Genomic DNA, 13998 nt, shown 5'->3' on the forward strand with positions numbered 1-13998 from the left:
TTGAGGCTGCTTCATTCAGTACTCTTTTTATTTTAACTAGAAACTTTGCTTTTCTAAAAATAAATAAGGGGACCTAGAAGTTTTTTTTTCTTTTTTTTTCTCTTTTTTTTTTTTTTTTTTGAACATACTCTCTCTTTTCTTTGCCAGATCACATAGAGCAGCTGCAGAGTTTATAACATTACATAAATGTTCAGACTGGCTATAAAAGATTAAATATATAATTCCAGTGTGTAGAACAACTGGTAAAGAACAGCAAAATTGAACTGAATGAAGGCCATTCGTTTAATCTACCTTTGTTAATTGGAAACTTTATCAGGGAACAGAAAGAATCTGTTTTCCATGCAAGGTGCTGTGGTGGTGGTAGTAGTTCTGGAGAAAAAGTACAATGCGAGCAGAATTCCCTTTGGAGATATCTGGCTTGAGAAGAAGACAAAACTATAATTTTACTTTAGCTCATGGCTCCCCCTTAAGTAGGTTGGGAGTTGGGGAATTCTGTAAGAAAAGAAAACCTGGAGAACATTCACTGTTTTGTTCCAGCTCTGCTGTCCCACCGGACTCAGCTCTGTGCCAACATCATAACAGATAAGACAGTGGAAAGAGAGAGCCAAGAGTGAATAAGCTGATAGCTTGGGGATACTGCACTAAAGAAGATATGTCTTGCAACACACACTGTTCTGTCCTTTTTGCACCTATGCTACGTTTAACAGCACGTGATCTGTTTTCAAGATAGTTTCCTTCTGGAAGTCTTTCTTGTGGCTAGGTCCTGGGAGGTGTTAAGTACCTTGAACTTACACTGATGGCATGAGCTGGGCATGTGGCACTGGGTATGGTGCATGCTGCCCTCTCCAGTCCCTGTCCCAGCAGCTCCAATGACAACTAGAAGGTTGCAGGAGCCAGCCTGTACCTTACACCCAGTGTACCTGCCGCTCCTCTAAAGGCTGGCGCTCTCTGCTTACAGTTGCAAACCATTCTGTGTCACAACTGCTGAGTCCCGAGTCCAGTTATTTATCTGTGGCTCCCATTAAAATCCAGACAGTCTGCTACCCACAGCCTTTAAATGCAGTCCCTGGGCTTACTGGGGTCTCCCATGGGCAAACCATTGCATGTGCATCTGGTACAGTACGGGAATGACAAGGGCTTTTCATGCTGCCTGCACCAATTGCTGAAGTAACTGAAGGATGACACTCATTTCAGATGCTTCCTTCACGCATCCCTGAATGCCCTTCCTTCACCACCGCAATTATCCTTGTTTGTCTTCCATTCCTAAGCCCTCCTTGAATACATGAAGGGGCTGGCACTGTTACCGCCTGTTGGGAAGGTAAAAAGCAGTTCCTCTGTGAGTAGGTCCAAAGAAGAACAGATGCCCCAAAGGAGAGGAACAGATTGCCAGCATCTTCTGGAAAAGTGAGAAGGTGGCTGGATAGCCAAAGGCCTTATTCACATTTCTTTTACATTACTCTGGAACTTTTTTTTTTTTGTTACAGTGTGATTTTATTGTTAGAGCACCTGAATGTATTTCAAAATGCCTGGGCAAGAGACTGCAGCAGGGTGAGAGGCTCTGAGAAAGGCCACAGAGCAGAAGGAGGAGGTGTGGGAATAAGGCTCTTAGAGGCTCTGTGCTCCATTTGGTGAAGAGCAGCGAGTGTGTCACTGTCCCACAGCTTCCACAGCATTGCCCAGGTGTTGCTGAAGCATCAGAGAGAAATCGTGACATGAGGCTGAGCCCAGAGGAGTCCTTTTCAGGAGCTGAAGCACAACCCTCTCCATACAACCAGTACAGGGAGACTTTTACCTCCTGGAGAAACTATTGCCATCTGTTCTTATTTCTGACTAGTTGTGCTGAGCTGCACCCCTGTCTGAAAAGCTGTTAAACCCCCAGCAGCCCTCTGATGGCAGGAAATGGAGCTGTTCTGTTTTCTTGGTCCTTGCTTGTGTCTCCTGGCTGGTGATTTCATCTAAGCTCAGTAGTAAAGTCATGGAAATTGCATGTATGCCTCCAAGCTTGGTCACAGGGCTGGAAGTGGTATAACAAGGAAGGTATGATCGCAACTTCCTCAGTAGCCAGTCTTCGCTTTAGGAGAAAGAAAGGCTCCGTGCCATTACTGGAGCATCTTGAAAGACGAGTTTTTTTCAGCTGTTAATTATTCAGCTTTTCCTGTCTAGTGTTATGCTTCTCTTCTGTGGCCTGTTTTTCCCCTCCCTCCCCCCCTCCCCAAAGTTCTGTTTGTCTAAAATTATTGCTTATGAGTGGAGAAGCATTGCTCTTTCTCAAGTATCCAGATGGTGCAATTTAGGTCATGTTGACCAGATACAGAGATTCCAGGACTAGCAAAGACCTGAGCAGTGAGTCCACATGTTCCAGCCCATCAGCTGAATGGGGACTTATAAGTTTGAGTCTGGAAGTAGTTTAATCGTGTTCACTTGGGGCTGCATTTGAGCTATTTAATCTGTCTGCTAGACTTGCATTGCTTGGGCACAATACTGCACAAGTGGGAGCACACTGCACTTGGAGCAAAAATAATTTATGTCCAGTCAGGTTGCATCTCTCTTCACCACCCACCTGCCCACTCATGATTCTGGCATCAGCATTAACAGAACAAGCTGGGTCTACCTACTTGTGCTACTGCTCTTCATTTCCTGTTTTCTGGGGGAGACAGCTGGATCTGTAGATATTGAAGACTTCATTAACAGAGACCCTGTGACGTTATTTTTGTCTGGCAGCAGTCTTACAGAAGTCCTAAAAACTTTTCTGCATCCTGCTTCTCACCTTTCTTTTCTACTCAATGTTCAGCACCTTCCTTCATCTCATGTTCTGCTCTTTCCACCTTTCCCTCCAAATACTTTTTTTCTTTCTTTCTTCCTAAATGAATAAGTTTAGATACTGACAATGTGAGTGCTTACATATGGACTTCTTTTATAGTTAATGAAAGGAAACTAGCACTTTTAATGTGCAATTCATCATACGTACCTTTAACTGTTTGCATTAGGATGAGATTAGTGTCCTAGAGGTATGTACTTTTGCTCTGATGAATACTATCCCTATTGCCTAATTCTTTTGCCTTCAAATGGGACTTTGCATTTCTGGGTACTCATTTCTCCTCTCATGTTTATACTGAATGAGTCACTGAAAAAGTTCTGGAATTTCAAATAGAGTTTGGAAGTTCGTTGTTCTTCAAGAATTTGTCACATAAACTTGCTGACAACTTCACGTTATTCTTCTTCAGCATCCCTCAGTAAAACCCAAATGGAATTTCCTGGGGTGATAAGCATCACCCACCTCTTCAGTGCAATACACTCACCTCTGCTTAAAGTTAAAGTTTGTGGTAGGCAATACAGATGTCAGTTTCTGAAACTGAAGGCAAAAGAATCCATATACAATTCACAGTCTGAAGCTGAGAAGCATACAGGTTTAAACCAGTGGTTTTTTTTTTTTTTTCATTGCAAGAAGCAACACAGTTTATGTTACTAAATTACTCCAATCCTGGACAAAAGAAAATGTTTCCTTTCTAGTCATTTCACCTGTCCCTTTATTTATTTTCCTTCCTGTGTCATTGCCTCTCTCCAGAACTAAGCTGAACCTTTCTTTTCATTTTAAGAAAGCAAACAGCCTCTTTTGCTGGCTTGCGATGACCAAGTGGGCAGATTTCACAAGAACTCAGGTCTCAGTTCAGTTTTGAATGTAACATATTCGGATTATTAGTAACAGCACCCTCAGGTTCTCCAACATGTGAGAGGGAAAAGGAAAAGGGTCTCATGACCTTCTAATACATCCCAGCATATCCATACTCCAACACTCTCTATGGCCCCAATTGCACAATAACATGCCCTGCAGCAGCATCAGGTGGAAAATTAAATTTCCAAACTTCTCAGAACATCAAAGAAATTTATGTTCACATTCCCGATCTGAACAAAGATTCAAGGAACTCTTATTTTATCTGAACTTTTTTCACCTGGCCTTGAAATAACACTGTTGTTTTTATTTTTTTGCTTGAGAAGGAAAAAATTCTTAGCATGCATGTGACTCAGAAGAAAACTTGTTTGTTTTCTGCAATAAGTAAATGATGAATCATTGGTGGCTTACCACATTTATTTCACTGCACCTGAGATGTGTTGTGCAGTTAAATTTGGTAACTCTTACTTACTACCTCAAGGCCTGATTCTGCAGCCCTGGCTTGTACTGGCGCCTGCAGAGTAGCCATCTGTAGAGAAGTCTGTCTGAGGTGCTAAGGAGCCAAAGCCAGTGTGTTCATTCCTATGCCATAGGGCAGGGTTGCTGAATTTGTCCCTCCAGGAAGAACAACTTGCAATTAACAACACAACCTGACAGCTTCAAGAAAGGCCTGACTGGAAATAAGAGTATATTTCAGAAACTGGAATAAGCTAACATCCCGGTGCTCCTCCCAAAGGGAGAGGAGATTGAGAACGAATAGACTGAGAAAGCCTATACATTTCAGGACGCAGAAATCCAGCTGTAATTAGCTGGTCTCAGTGAGGCTCTCTGGCCATTCTTCAGGAGGGCTGCTGCACAGGACTACCCTGGATCACCATAAGCCACCTATTCCTCCTGCTGGGGTCACACCTGTGCTGTTAACTTTAGATGCTTTCTCTTCATTTTAGGAAAGATTGTTTAAAGTGCTCATACTTTGATATACTGTGGGGAACAGGACTATATTGGCAAAAGACGGACTGGATGACTTCATAGTCTCTATCACGCATTTTTGCAATTTCTTCTCTGTATTTTTCTGTTAACCCTCCCAGTGCCCAATTGCATGCTGCAAGTAGCAGCTCAAAAAGCAGTGACTAATACAGGGTTAACAGTTGTATAGCATATATCAGAAAAACATGGAACCTTTTCATTCCTAACTAATGAAAAATAAAATAAAAGAGTAATCTACTTGGGAAAAAAATCATTTGTTTTTTGATAAAGTGGCAGATATTAAAACCTTCCAGTAGGCAGGAATCCTGGCATGCAAATTTGGTGAATGATTCATATTATATTCAGGAAATGGTCAAATGAATTTGGATGAGCAAATAATTAAACTATTCTTTGACACAACTCTTCAACTGAAACTCAGAAGATTCAGGAAAATGCAATCTAGAGAAAAGCCTTAACAATTTTCTTACACATTGTGATTTTTTGGTGACTAATAAGGCCTGAAACATCAAAAGAACATCTTTGGTAATTCTGATTCTCTATTTACATTGTAAGTTCTTACAGACAAGCCAGGGTCAGAATCCATGTTGCATGCTTTTTAATCTAACAAAATTAATGACTTTTGAATTCAGTGATTACTTCAGTAATGAGAATGATGAAGCTTGATGAAGGGATGAAGGATAAACTCAATAAAGATTTTTTTCTTTTTTTTTTTTTAAGCAAGCTGATAAATGGAAAAGATATTTTATAAAGATGAAAATCGTTGGTATCTGGTTGCTTAATCATTATGCCATATGCTAGCAAACCTTCAGAGTTTATATATTTGCTTCAAAATGTTTTACCTGGATAAATGTATTTAAAGGTTTAATGTATAAGATTTAGTGCCCTACAAATCTTCACAGCAGCTGACAGCTTCCTTGCTGTTCGAAGAGATGAGCGTGGAAGATGGAAAATAAAGGTCTCCCTAGGGAGAGCAGATGGGGTGAGAATGATGAGGGAAAGGGATTTATCATGAGATGATTTGAGCTGAGATTTAGAGTGAAAATTACCAAACAAGATAGGGACTTACAGATGTCACTTCTACAAACCAAGACAATCAATAAGGACTTAAACACCAGATTCCAGCAAAGAAGGAAAACTGATTTCTTGGCTATAGAAAACTACTCTGGAGTTTAACTTGCTTTACCATACACACAAATGTAGTTTGGGAAGTGTGAGGGACTGGATGGGAGGAGGTAAAAGGAACTGCAATGCTCTGAGAAACCTGAAAAAGTACAAGTGCAAACTCTGTGTCTTTCAGAAAAAAAAGTCATCCAAAGAGGAGCTGAAACACAAAACACTCCTCAGACTACTTTCTGATCTTTCCTTACTTTCTGATCTTTCCTTAGGTTCAGAGAATATATTCATATATGCTAGCAATCAGGTAGTCACAGCCACAGTGTTGGTTTCTCTCATGGTTAATTTCTGCCTTACCTCCAGCTCTAGCGTTACAGTGAAGTCATGTTAAATCTCTGACATCGCAATAACTTCCATAGCAACAGAGCACAGTGTCCTAAACACAGGATTAGGTGCTCAGGCAGAGCTGCATAAAGGAGGAAATCAAGTTGTGAGGGCAAGGGCTGTCAGCTGGATGCACACAAGACACCTGCCTGTCCTGCTTGACTGAAGGAAGAGCAAAGCAGTGGTGGTAAAAGCTGGAGAACTGAGAGCCAAGTTGGTGATTCACTTTGTGGCACTCCAGGGAGGGGTTGCTGGAGCCCTGCTATCCTTCACCACTAAAGGCAATTTTGGTCTGGCTTCCTTCTGCCAAAGTGCTGCATACTTGAGCTGTCTGTGCTATCCCCCGGTAGGCTAGGCTTGAGCACTGACAGAAACAGCACCATAGCTAAGCAAGGCTATAACGCTTCCTGTACTCGACGCACTTCAGCCAAATTCAGGGTTAGTTGTAATTTAAGATGGTCATACAGTAATTTAGACCCCCTTGAACTCACATTCCCTTATACAGTTAGATTTCCTGAAGATAAAGCCCTGTTGACATGGGAAAGTTCTGCTGGTTAAATAGACAAAGTTAAGCTGATGTAACTACACCCCAAATATCTTTGAGTGTGTGGAGACTTCTCCAGGTGCAGAAGTAACTTTTTCAGCTTAGCCTATGCCTTTTGTATTAAACCAGAATATTCACACTGATACTGCATTAAAGGGATATTCACGGTACCTGGACACAGTCACCTTAACTGAGCTGATAAGATTAGGAGCCCAGATGCCCTGTAGAGTCTCTAGGGAGAGGTGGGTGCATCCAGAAGATGACTGAGACTTTCATGAACCTGTGCTATTGCCAAAATGGTATGCTCTGAATACTTTACTTACTGATTGTCTTTTTCCATCAACCATGTAACTAGTTACTCTAAGCTAACTTGAACTGAAAATAGGTGGCAGATCAAATAGTACAACTTGTCTGACCCGAACTAGTTAAACATCGATATCAACATAGTCTAAGCTGGCTGAGGACACTTTCTGTAGTCACTAAGGGAGACCACCATCCCCAGAGGACAGTCAGAGCTGTTGGGAGGAGGCATTTTCTTAGGGGGAGCTGAAAGTGTATTTGAGATACAAACAGTATCTGTCCTTTGTCCTTGTGTCTTTTCACAAGGAGGAAGGTGAGAGTTCAACTACTGAAAGAAGAAAATCAGCCTTTTTTTTTTTTTTTTTTTTTAATGTGGACAAAAATATCTATTTAATTTTGGCTGAACTCTTGGAAATCCTTGATGTCTTTTGGCTAAGAAGTTTCCAGTGATTTTCCAGTGGCTAAAGTTTAGTAATGTTCTGGGCCACTGAAAACACTTTTATGATGGGGAAATGTTGGACAAACTTAATTACAGTTGATACTATGGATGGTTTATAAAGTGAGTTCTCATAGTTGCGTAGAGGTTATTTTCTTGGTTTATAGATGTAGATATTCTTATTATGCAGTTACAGCTCTAATCCTCCTGGAATCTCTGAGTTTCTGGCATCTGTCATACCTTGTGATAGTCTTGGTAAATAGACCTCTGATTAGTGGTATTTTTGTTGGACCTTGATGTCATGTATTGCTTTCTTTTTCATGTACTAAGCAGGCAGCTCAGTGGGAGTCTGTAGCTAAATTAGTTTCCTTATCTTGATCAGAAATCAATGTTATACCCAGTTAGCCTTAGACATCTAACTTGTATTTATATTTTACGAACCCAATGAAGTAGCTCTCCAAAAGTAACTGTGCCACTGGCTGTTGTATTCAACAGAAGAGGACAGGTGACTTTGAAGGTTTCCAGAATAGAGTCTGTCTAAATGAACAGACCCTTTCCCTCTGCAGCCCTTCAAAGACACCTGTGTTTCTCCTTCTAACTGTAAAGGGAATTTAAGCACTTAATTCAGTGACACTAGCTACCTAAAATTTAGGTGCCAAATGAATGTTTTGAACTAAGCTGCTACAATTCTCTTTGAGATTTATGGAGTCTAACACTGTATGAATGTACACGTGTGTATATATATATATATGTGTATATGCGTTTATCCAATAGGCATGCTTCTATTAAGATTTTTTTATATAAATTTCAAAAGTTAATTGGTTTTATATTTCCGATTTCCATTTTGACACAGTTCACAGATTCCATGTCTCCCAGAAGCACTAGCCCTCTTACCTCTCATTAAGTTCACAGATCTGGCCTTGCTGTGTCTGGTTTACATTCCTTTTTAGTCATCAGAAATTCACTGCCAAAAAGTAGCACATTTGAAACTACACACGTTACAGAAGCAACAGTAGATGATTCACTGATTGAGCTTTAACTTGAGAACTCAACAAGAAAATACCATGCATAGATCTTTGTGGTAAAAGGGCTACAGATGCAATGTTTTCCTTTTGTGCATAATTACTATTGTCAATTGGAGCTTTCAAGTCTTGATTGAGCTGTAAAGAGGTGTATCTCCACCATTGTCCATGTAGAGTAAAGATGTATGGTAAAATCCAAGCTTTATATTTAAACCACCTCTTCTGCCTGCCAGTGAAGAGAAGCCAAGTAAAATAGTTGTTAATATTTCATAAGGACAAATGTTTTGTGTGCAACTTTTTCTGAAATTAAACTGCTACCTAAACTGGGTAGCAAATATTAGTTCTAGCCAACTATGGAAGAAAAACTAACTTGATTTCATCTTTTAAGCCCACCACAACACTTTAAATGGTTCCTTCTGTCATTTGGAATCAAAAATAATGTTTTAAGCTAGAGTATATTTATTCCGAATGACTAAAAAAATCAAAAGTTACGAAAAAATAAAGAGAAGCTGTTCACAAAATGTAAACATGCAGTATATATTTCACATGTTTTTCTGTCGAGACCCAAAACCTGAATCCCTCTAGCTAATTTTGGTAATTAAATATCCCATGACATTCTTCATCTGATAGTGTCAGACTTGTGTATTCTGGCAGAAACCTAAATGTTGAACTCTTCCTAGTGTAAGAAGACACATCTAAAACTTCATTTTGGTTCCCAGTTTATCCAAGCACTAGTTATGTGTTTGGATTTAAAGCATATAAATGGACCATTGAAACTGATGTGCCGTGAGAGCTACGTACTAGTGAAACGACCGGATCTGACTTTGATTGTGGCTGTGCAATTTGACAGCAGTTAATGGTACTGCCGAAATATAACTGAGGGCAGAATTTGGCCCTGGTCCCGTGCTTGTCATAACTTACTGTAGTAAGCTGAATGTTAAAGGTTTTGTACAAGGAACTCCATGCAGAGCTCCAATGATTAATGGGATCTGGATGCAGAAATTCCTGTGGGCTACAACTGAAAATTCATGCCTCTATTTTGATGGCTGTTCATTTTAATAAAGGACTTTGATACCACATTGTGCCGACAACTGTGGAATAGTCTGGCTACTTATATTTATCACTTTGAACTTCTGGAGGCTTGTGAAACCATTATGGAAGCTATGGAGGCATTGTGTGCTGTGCACACTTCCAAAGTACCCAGAAGCTTAAAGATGTTGTTTACTCCTTCCACTTTTAATTTTGACAAGTCCTGAGAGACATTGTTTAAGCTTCTGTATAGAGCATTAGTAAATTTGAAAGGAAGGTAACAAACGAAAATTCTGTTCATGTGTGTACCTGCACACCAGTGGCAGACAATTAATATTCTTTTTGGTAGCTTACACAAAACCAGAACTGTGAGCCATGATATCGGTAAAGGTAAAACCCAGATAGTTCTGTTTCTCGTCTGGGACATTTTGCTGAAAAAAGCATGGCACTATCCCAATGGGACATTTGAATCCATTCCAGACATTATGAGCTGCTAATTTGCTGTAAGAACAACCCCAATGTCTTTTCTTCAGAGTAGGCTGGCAACAAGAGTGTGAACTGAAAATCTTGGTGAGTTGAGAGCCATTTTTAATTATATTTTTTTTCCATTTGTTACCTGAGAATCTTTTATTTTAAAATTTTGAGGTGAACTACCCTGAATTTGTCCCTGTCCACAAGGCTACTGGCCTCTATATTTCTGCAATGCAGAACACTTGCTTGGTGTAAAGACATGAGTATTGCTTAGCCTCTCTGCAGAGTGGGACACCTAGAGCTGTCTGAGTGATGATATCAAGGAATTGTCATAGAATCTCAGAATCATTTAGGTTGGAAAAAACCCTTCAGATCATTAAGTCCAACTGTGAACCTGACTTACCATGTCCTGTCACTAAACCACGTTCTTTAGTGCCATAAGGGTCCTTGACCCACGAAACATGTGGTTACACTTATACTCCCCACAGTGACCCAGCCATGCATGGACCACTACATGAGTGAGGGGACGGGAAGGACAGCAACAACTGCTTGCATCTATTTATATCCATGGAGCAGCAACAAAGTGCTGCAGAGTGCTTTTTTCTTGTGACCTCCATTTATTTATTTATTTTTTTCAACTTACGATAGGATGGAAGAAGAAGACACTTCAGATACAAGTCTCATCCAGATGCCTGGTGCAATGTCCAGGAGTGGACACATTGAACAAAAGCAAACCCTAATGTATTGATGTAGGCAATAAAGCCATGTACAGATGCAGCTTAGCAGCAGGAAGTTGCTCGGGTGCATTTTTCAAGTTACTGAACTTTTTTGTCTATCTGCACTGAGTCTTCACCAACACATATACTGAGCACTGAACTCTCAGGTATGGACCTTTTGAATCTTCTGTGCAGAGGCACTTCTTGAATGCAGGGGTAAGTGGAAGTGAATGTGGGTGCAATGACAAAGCTCTCCTCTTCCCATAAATTTTAGAGCTTGTCAATACCAGAAAAGAAGCAAAGTTGCAAAACATGTTGGCAGGAGTGCAACCCAAGTGAAAAAGCGGGACAGGACTGCCAACAGAATTGCACTCTTCAGCTTTATGAGCCAGTTTCTGTTCTCATAGGGTGCAAATCTGGACCAGCTCTCCTGACTCCAGTGAAGTATTTAAGGATTTATATCTTTTGAGTGGAGCTGAATTTGGCCCTCTTTTGTGCAAACTGGAGCTATACTGTCACTCCATGAACTCCAGTATTTTTAGCAGCAGTTGTCACATCTAATCAAACACAAAATTTAGCAGGATGAAGTGAGAAAAGTGCATGGTTCAGGAGACTTAAAAGCCAAAATTCCAAACATTTTATCCAATCTCCATACTGACAGCTAAGTAAGGAAATTTGTATATATGTATATGCATTTAAGAGTTATTTACTGGTACTTTTATGCTGTTACCAGCATTCCATTTCTGAAGTCTCTAGCAGACACCTATTATATTGAGACTAGCTCTTAAACACACACACACACACACAAAACCCCTCAACATTATATCTTATCTTTAAAGTGAAACATTTACAATGTTAATTCAAAGACTAACCACATTCATTTAGCACGAGAGCAAAGACAATATTATGTAATCCATTTTCCAGTGCAAATTCCAAGTCATGAATGCTTACAATGGTTTAAAAGGAATCTATGGCCCAAGAGCCGAGCATATACATTAAGAGATAAAAGAGTTAGAAAAAGAGATAACAATAGTAATTCATAAGCAGAACCATGTGTACGCATAAGGAAACAAATTTGATTCAGTAGGCTATTCCATATTGTTTATTCATTACTGATTATTCACTCATCTTTATCTCTTAATTCCCCATATCAAATTGTTTCAATTCATCATCTACTATGGAGATTGGCTGACATATGTTTGCCTAGTCCAATCTGGCACGAGACACTATCTTAGCTGGAGATATTTCATGGAAAAAATGACCTATCCAGAGTGCATTGTCAGTTATTCAAATTATATAAAGTCAGTAATCTTGAAGAGCTGTTTTTGAGGTGTTGGTGTGTTCTTTTTCCATGTTTTTGAGGAAAAGACTTGGAATAAAGCAGGAGGTATCAAAGAGGTGAATTAGCTGAGAAGCCTGAATTCTCAGTGAGCATTTTGAAAACAGCAATAAGCACAGCCTACTGTACTCACTGATTTACTGCAAGACTATTTGGAAATTTATGTTTAGAATCTGGTTACAGCTGTGAGACTGATTTGTCAAGTGAAATTTTACCTCTGTGTTGCAAGGAGCAGTGCGAGAATGCCGAGTGAGCCCGTAATCTCATCATTCTGGTGTTCTTTGAGAAAAATCTCACATTTTGCAGGTCCTAAAGAAAAGAGGCAAATATATGTGAGAAGAAGCTGATACTGGCATGAGGCTTCAAATGAATAATTAATTAAAAACAAGCTATAGTTGGAGACACGCAAGAAGGCAAACTTCGGAGCTGTGGACATTTTTTTCCTGTGGTATTTCAAAAGTCTCAATGTTTCCAGATACTTCATATGTATCTGTCCAAAATGGCCGTGTATGTGCAGTTACACCTTTTCTGTGCATATCACCCCCACCCTTGCATAGTCCCGCTGGTATTTCTAACTGAGGTTGTGCAGACTGACTCACTCCACACATGCTAGAAGGAGTCATGCAGCTGATTTCAATGGCTTTTCAAGTAGCCTTGAGGAACCAAACACATCCTGTCTTTTCTCCACTTAATTTCGTACTGGTGCTTGAATGGCAGAAATGTAGAACAAGATAGGCCATTTGGCTGTGCATTTGCTGTTTAAATGAGGTGCCTGAACATGCTCTAGCATGTCTTTGGATAACAACAACTTGTGAACAGTCAATCTCTTTGGGAAAAAACTCATAGCAAAAGGAAAAGCATTTGCTGTAAAATTTTACCTGATAGTTTTTTGTTTGTTTGTTTTTGTTTTTGTCCTTTAAATGTCATGTAAAGAACAGAAATTTGCTGGTAGGTGTGGGGTGAGAGATTTTCACAACAGTACCTTGTTCCCACAGTAAATCTAATAAGACAGAAAAAAGTGTGGAGGAGAGTGGGTGAAACATGGCACCCATATTATTAGGGAAATGTGGGACCTGAGAAAAATAACTTCCAAGAGGATTTATTTGTCTGTGTGTCAGGCTGGTGAGTATTTATTCACTTGAAGCAAGCCAGATCGCTGTGGGAAGAGTAGGGGTTGATGATCCCCGTGACGACTTGCTTGGTGATGGCAGAAAGAACTTTTCAGTCCCTTTTTCATACCAAGCAACAAGCCACCAGCCTCCAGGGGAGCCTTGGGCCCTCTCAGGGTGAATTAACTGATTCAGAAATCCCCCTCTACTCTGCTCTTGTGAGACTCCACCTGGAGTACAGTGTCCAGCTCTGGGGCCCCCAACATAAGAAGGATAAGGACCTGTTGGAGAGAATCCACAGGAGGGTCATGAGGTTGATCAAAGGGCTGGAGCATCTCTCCTACGAAGGCAGGCTGAGAGAGTGAGGCTTGTTCAGCCTGGAGAAGAGAAGGTTTTGGGAAGACCTTACAGTGGCCTTCCAGTACTTAAAGGTGGACTACAGGAAAGCTGAGGTGGCACTCTTTGTCAAGGAATGTAGTGACAGGTCAACGGCTAGTGGCTTTAAACTAAAAGAGGGTGTGTTTAGATTAGACAAAACGATGAAATTATTTACTATAAGAGTGGTGAGGCACTGGAACAGGCTGCCCAGAGAAGCTGTGAATGCCCCATCCCTGGAGGTGTTCAAAGCCAGGTTGGATGGGGCTTTGAGCAACCTGGTCTAGTGGAAGGTGTCCCTGCTCATGACAGGGGGCTTCAAATTAGGTAGATTAGATTCTATGATTAGAATCTTTTCAATTCAATTAGATTCTATGATTCAGATCAATCAGAAAATTTAGGCTGTGCTTTCCCCTTCCTGCCCTCTGTAACAGTCTGTGTTTCTGCTATAAAAGTAGGCAGATGTATATATGAAGCCATTCTGTGTGTACAGCCTTCCCCTG

The sequence above is a fragment of the Anser anser genome, assembly GCF_964211835.1.
Source record: "Anser anser genome assembly, chromosome: 3".
NCBI classification, from domain to species: Eukaryota; Metazoa; Chordata; class Aves; order Anseriformes; family Anatidae; genus Anser; species Anser anser.